The sequence below is a fragment of the Mirounga leonina genome, unplaced genomic scaffold (assembly GCF_011800145.1).
Source record: "Mirounga leonina isolate KUSES-001 unplaced genomic scaffold, KU_Mleo_1.0 Mir_109, whole genome shotgun sequence".
Taxonomy (NCBI): Eukaryota; Metazoa; Chordata; class Mammalia; order Carnivora; family Phocidae; genus Mirounga; species Mirounga leonina.
The window spans coordinates 3,154,478-3,161,547 of record NW_023270244.1 but is presented as its reverse complement, the minus strand read 5'-3'; the positions used below and the strand labels follow the sequence as shown (position 1 = coordinate 3,161,547).

The 7,070-nt window shown below is 38.8% G+C and overlaps 1 pseudogene; it reads left to right on the top strand.

The window, feature by feature from the left end:
- Nucleotides 1–5,000: 5,000 nt before the first annotated feature.
- LOC118019842 lies at nt 5,001–6,790 on the top strand (annotated as a pseudogene).
- The last annotated feature ends 280 nt before the right edge of the window (nt 6,791–7,070 follow it).

Here is a 7,070-nt window from a genome sequence, read left to right as displayed (position 1 = left end):
TCAAATCACTGGCTCAAATATTACACACTTAACTAGCCCATGAGGTAACATATTTCCCTGATTCCTAAATCTGAGCCCTGATCCTAGCTGATGGTAGAAAGCCCAATATTGGGGTGCCTGGGTGGCTCAGTTGTTAAGCGTCTGCCTTCGGCTCAGGTCATGATCCCAGGGTCCTGGGATCGAGCCCCGCATTGGGCTCCCTGCTCAGTGGGAAGCCTGCTTCTCCCTCACCCACTCCCCCTGCTTGTGTTCCCTCTCTTGCTGTGTCTCTCTGTCAAATAAATAAAATCTTAAAAAAAAAAAAAAGCCCAATATTTTTCCAGGTTTCCTTGTCCACATGTCTCTAGGAATCTCCAGAAAAACTTTGTATGATTCTCGTATCTATCCTACCCGTGGCTCGCTACTGCAGCCACCAGCTGGCCTCATGCTACTGTTCTGTTCGTCCACAGATTTCCTCTTACCATCTTGAAATCATTTTCTGTCTGGCTGCAGTGCCTAGCACTGAGACATTTTGCCTCTACTTTGTTAGCAGACCTTTCTTTCAGGTCCCCATGATTGTGGAGACCAAGATGTAGCTCTTAGCATGTGCTGGAGACAGGAGAGAGTAAACAAGAATAATAATAATAAAGAACTTAAAAGCAATATAAGTTATGGCTACTCTCAGAATTCACAAAATCTTTCTCTGGAACCCTCATTGATTTCTTCTCTTTATAATTTCCTTCTTTTTGCTTACATTGGGTTTGCTTTATTCTTTTTCTACCTTCTTCAACTGGAAGCTCAAATAATTGATTTTAGACCTCTTTTCCAATATAAGCTTTTAAAGACATAAATTTCCCTTTAAGCAGTGTTTTAACTGCATCTCACTAATTTTGATATGCTGCATTTTCATTCAGTTAAAAATATTTTCTAATTTCTCTTGTGATTTCTTCCTTTATAAGTTAATTAGAAATGTGTAGCTTCATTTTCAAGTATTTGGGGATGTTCCAGATATCTTTTTTGCTGTTTATTTCTAGTTTAATTTCAAAATCTTTTAAATTAGTTGAGGTTTATTCTATGGTCCAGAATAGAGTCTATCTTGTTGAATGTTCAATGTGCACTTTCAAAGAATATGCATTCTCCTGTAGCTAGGTGAAATGTTCCATACGTGTTCCATATATTCAATCAGGTAAAGTTAGCTGATAGCATTGTGTTCTAAATAACTATCAATGTTTCTGTCCAATTGTTCTAATAAGAAGAGAGTTTTGAAATCTCCTGCTATTATCTTAGATTTGTCAATTTACTCCTTCCAGTTCTATCACTTTTTACTCCATATGTTTTATAATATCTGTTATTAGGTCCACATATATTTAGGATTATTAAGCTTTCCCCATAAATGCATTTGTTTATTATTAAAAACTCCTCTTTATCTCTTATGATTCTTTGTTCTGAAGTTATCTTTGTCTAATAATATAGCTAATTTATATTTCTTACACTGCTTGCATACTATATCTTCTTGTGCTCTTTCACTTTTAACCAATCTCTCTCTTTTTTAAAAAGATTTATTTATCTGAGAAAGAGAGAGCATGACAGAGGAAGAGGGAGAAGCAGACTCCCCACTGAGCAAGGAGCCCAACACCAGGCTCTATCCCAGGACCCCGAGATCATGACCTGAGCCAAAGGCAGATGCTTAACCCACTGAGCATCCAGGTGCCTCTTAACTAATCTCTTTTTATATAGTTATGGTGTTTCTTATAGAAAGCATTTTTTTGGGGTCTAACTTTTATCCAGTTTGACAATTTCTGCCTTTAAATTGGAGTGTTCAGAACATTTAGGTTGAATGTAACTATCAATAGGTTTGGTATAAATCTACCATGTTCCTATTTGTTTTGCACTTATCCCTTCTGTGCCTTGTATCTTTTCCCCTTTTGCTGCCATCTTTCAGGTTGGGTAGATTTTATGACTTTATCTCCACTTTATCTCCACTAATTTGTTAATTAGCTCCACATTTTATTTTTATGTTTTAGGCTGGCTGGCTCTATAGTTTACAAATGCATCTTTAACTCACCACAGTGTACCTTCAAATATCATACTTCTTCAAATATAATGTAAAAACCTTACAACAAAATACTTTTAAATGCCCATTGACTACTCTGTGCTGTTGTAAATCATTTTACTTCCACAAAAACTATAAACCCCACAATACGTTGTTAATTTAGCTTTAAACAGTAAGTTCCCACTAAAAATTTTTGAAACAATGGGGGTAAAATCCATATGTATATTCACATATTTACTACTTTCAACATTTTCATTCTTTTGTATGGATCCAGATTTTATCTGGTATATTATTCCAGCCTGAAGAATATACTTTAACATTTCTTATAGTTAAGGTCTTCTGGCAATAAATATGTTAAGCTTTGATGTTTCTGGAAAGGTCTTTATTTTACCTTTATTTGTGAAGAAAAGTTTTAGCGAATATAAAATTCTACATTGACATTGTTTAATTTCAGCACTTTAAAGATGTTGTACCACTGCCCTCTGGCTTACTTTGTTTCTCACAAAAAGTCAGTGATATTTCTTATCATTAGTCCCTTTATATAATGTGTCTCTCTTCTCTGGCTGCTTTTAAGATTTCTCTTTATCACTGATTCTTTGCAACTCAATTATGGATGTACTGAGGTGTGTGTATGTGTGTGTTTCCTGAGTGGTGTCCATTTACCTTCTTGAATCTGTGAGTTAATAAGTTACACCAAATATAGAACATATTTTGTCATTATTTCTTCAAAATATTTTTGTTCTTTCCCTCTCTTCTCTCCTTCTGAGACTCTAATAGTTTTGTTAGAGCACTTGTTGGCCCATTGGTTCTGAAGCTCTGTTTACTGCTTTCATACTTCTTTCTGTGCTTTCCTTTGGCTAGTATCTGTTGCTACATCTTCACATTCATTGATCATTATTTTTTTTTTAAGATTTATTTATTTATTTGAGAGAGCGAGAATGAGAGAGAGAGAGTACATGCGAGGGGGTAGGGTTAGAGGGAGAAGCAGGCTCCTTGCTGAGCAGGGAGCCCGATGCGGGCCTCGATCCAGGGACTCCAGGATCATGACCTGAGCTGAAGGCAGTCGCTTAACCAACTGAGCCACCCAGGCGCCCCTCATTGATCATTTCTTCTGCAGTACTTAATAAAGTGGTAATACTATCCAGTGAAATTTTCACTTCAGATATTTTTCACCATAAAATGTCCTATTGGTTTCTCCTTTGTATCTTCCTTTCATCATCTGGCCATGCCCCAAGTTTCCTCTAAATACTTGAGCATATTGAACATATTTATAGTGGGCATTTTAATGTCCTTGTCTGGTAATTTCAGCATTTCTATCATTTTTGTATCTTTAATTTTTACTGATTTTTTCTCACTTGGATTTTTTATTTCTATAGAACCATCTCCCCTCCCCCACAAACATGGAAGAAACAAACTCTTGAAAAGGGGTACAAATATCCTTTGCACAGCAGCTTGTGGAGCAATGCCCAGCTCTGGGAAGAAAAAAAAAGGGCAAAGAATTCAGGATACAGAGATGTCAAAGCCCCTCATCTATTAAAGTGATGATATAGGCCTCCAAATCATATCTCTTGCAGGCCAGGAGACAGAAAGCCATTATCTTATAGTACTTTTGGCCCAACAGTGAGTTCTGCATCTCTTCATATATCTAATTCATGAACACCACCAACTAGGGATCTTTGTAGTTAGGGAGTGTTTCCATATAAGGTTTCTTCATGTCCCATGCTTTCATCAACTGAGCCTTCGTAATTTGTTTTAAAGTGCCTCTCTTACTGGGATTGAGAATGAGAAATTTCTTGACCAGGTTTTCATATTCCATGGACAAGTAAAAGGGAATATGATATTTTCTGCTCAGTGCCCACTCCCACAGCTCCTTGAAGTTCTGTCCATCAAAAGGATCCCTATACACACTCCATTGAACAGTGTGTATAGGATGACTCTTGGGCTCCACACATACACCTCCAGTCCATGGTGTACTTTTGAACCTGGAAGAGTTCTAGGGAAGCATGGGGGAGGGGGAGAGGCTGTCACAGAAGGTATCTAACTTACTGCAAAATTCATTTCTGAAGCAAAACTTTGCAATCTTGATGTTCATGTCAGTATCCAGAGCAAGTTTTCTGCCTTTAAGTCTCTACAAACAATATCCTTTTGGTGGCAGTTCTGTATATCAGACACTAACAAAGTTTCCTTCAGGCCTCTTTCTCTTACACACTGCTGAAGGAGTTCTCTTGAATTTCATCAATGATCGGCTCATCCACCTCTTTTCTAGTCAGGATGTGTTAGACCAACTTAGCTTTTATCAAGTTACCATTGCTGATGGTCTCAAAGAGTCAGCAGTTGCAGCGTGGGTCTCCTGCTCAGCAGAGATGGCAGAAAGGCCTGGCAACATTATGGATTTACTGCTAAGCTTGGAGTTAAGGTATCCAAAAATCAGCTTAAAATTGAGATAAGTTGATGAGAGGCTTTGTCCAATTCACTTAAAAAGAAAATCACTTCTAAAGGCCATCTAACAAACTGATCTTTTAATGGACTCAAAACACAATACCAAACAAAAATAAAAATAAACAAAATAAATACAAACTAAATTTAAAAAGAAAGACTGAGAAAAAATATAAGTAGAAAAAATGAGAAAAAGAAAGGAAAAAAGAAAAAATGAGAAAATGAAGAGTGAATGAAAAAGAAAAATTAACAACAAACAAATACATTTAAAAATCCACAATGACAAGGAAGAAAACTAAATTTGGTCAAAGTCCCTCAAGTCACTGAAAACCATCTTCTTGGACTGGAAGGATCAAAAACCCAGGTCAAAAAATTAAAATCATATCAAGCATACTTTCCAACCATGATATGAAACTAGAAATCAATTACCAGAAAAAAATCTGGAAAGGACACAAATATATGGAGGCTAAGTAACATGCTACTAAATAATGAATGGGTCAACTGAGAAATCAAAGAGGAAATTTAAAAATATATGAAAACTGGTCGCTCGCACTGGAAGAAGCGGAAGAAGATCACACTCACCAGCTTTTTACCTGCACCTACTCAGGTATCTCAGGACCAGCTTGAGGCTGAAGAAAGGGCAAGATCCCAGAGATCACGACGGACCTCACTGGTCTCCTCCCGAAGAGAACCTCCCCCATACGGGTACCGGAAAGGCTGGATACCTCGGTTATTAGAGCATTTTGGAGATGGAGGTGCTTTTCCAGAGATCCATGTGGCCCAGTATCCACTGGATATGGGGTGAAAGAAAAAAATGTCAATGCACTGGCCATTCAGGTGGATGCTGAAGGAAAAATTAAATATGATGCAATTGCTCGGCAAGGACAGTCAAAAGACAAGGTCATTTATAGCAAGTATACTGACCTGGTTCCCAAGGAAGTCATGAATGCAGATGACCCAGACCTGCAAAGACCTGATGAAGAAGCCATTAAAGAGATAACAGAAAAGACAAGGGTAGCCTTAGAAAAATGTGTATCACAGAAGGTTGCTGCAGCCATGCCAGTTCGAGCTGCTGATAAACTGGCTCCTGCTCAATATATTTGATACACACCATCTCAACAAGGAGTGGCTTTCAACTCTGGAGCTAAACAGAGAGTTATTCGGATGGTGGAAATGCAGAAAGATCCAACAGAGCCTCCAAGGTTCAAGATTAATAAGAAAATTCCCCGAGGACCACCTTCCCCTCCTGCACCTGTCATGCATTCTCCTAGCCGAAAGATGACCGTGAAGGAACAACAAAAGTGGAAGATCCCTCCTTGCACTTCAAACTGGAAAAATGCAAAGGGGTATACAATTCCATGAGACAAACATCTGGCTGTTGATGGAAGAGGCCTGCAGACAGTTCACATCAATGAGAACTTTGCCAAGCTGGCCAAAGCCCTCTATATTGCTGATCGGAAGGCTCGTGAAGCTGTACAAATGCGTGCTCAAGTAGAGAGAAAGATGGCTCAAGAAGAAAAGGAGAAACATGAAGAGAAACTTAGAGAAATGGCCCAGAAAGCCAGGGAGAGAAGAGCTGGGATCAAAACGCATGTGAAAAAAGAGGATGGGGAGGCACATGAGAGGGATGAAATCCGGCATGACAGGCGAAAAGAGAGACAGCACAACAGGAATCTTTCCAGGGCAGTTCCTGATAAGAGGTCGAAACTACAGAGAAATGAAAATCGAGATATCAGTGAAGTCATTGCTCTTGGTGTGCCCAATCCTCAGATGTCCAATGAAGTTCAGTATGACCAAAGGCTTTTCAACCAGTCCAAGGGTATGGACAGTGGTTTTGCAGGTGGAGAAGATGAAATTTACAACGTTTATGATCAAGCCTGGAGAGGTGGTAAAGATATGGCCCAGAATATTTACAGGCCTAGTAAAAATCTGGACAAGGACATGTATGGTGATGACCTAGAAGCCAGAATAAAGACTAACAGATTTGTTCCCGATAAGGAGTTTTCTGGTTCAGACCATAGGCAAAGAGGATGAGAAGGACCAGTTCAGTTTGAGGAAGATCCTTTTGGTTTGGACAAGTTTTTGGAAGAAGCCACAGCATGGTGGCTCTAAAAGACCCTCAGATAGCAGCCGCCCCAAGGAACATGAGCATGAAGGCAAGAAGAGGAGGAAGTAGATACACCTCTCTTCAAAGTGAATGAACTTTTATCCATAACCCTAATGATGCAAGTCAGATGGGCAAACACTTTGTAAATGGCCAGGATAAAAACCAAATCTGAGTGTCAGACCCCAGCACTACTTTTTAATACGGGAGTAAGGGGTGGGGGGTATGGAAAATTCTTTGAACTATTTAGTTTTTTTTTAAGAGTCGGTTGTGTTTGTGCTTCTCCTACCTTTTGTCATTTATAGAACATACTTCCCCACACATGAAATTAAGACCATTTCCTTTTATGTGACATTAGTACTTTGGGGTTAATATTTTGTGTAAGAATGACTGCTGATGAATAAAGTTGCCCCAACCACAGGTAGTAGAAGGATGTTCACATACTGGAACTGTCTGCCAAATGACGTTTGCCCCTATTACGTTCTGTTTTAATTTGGA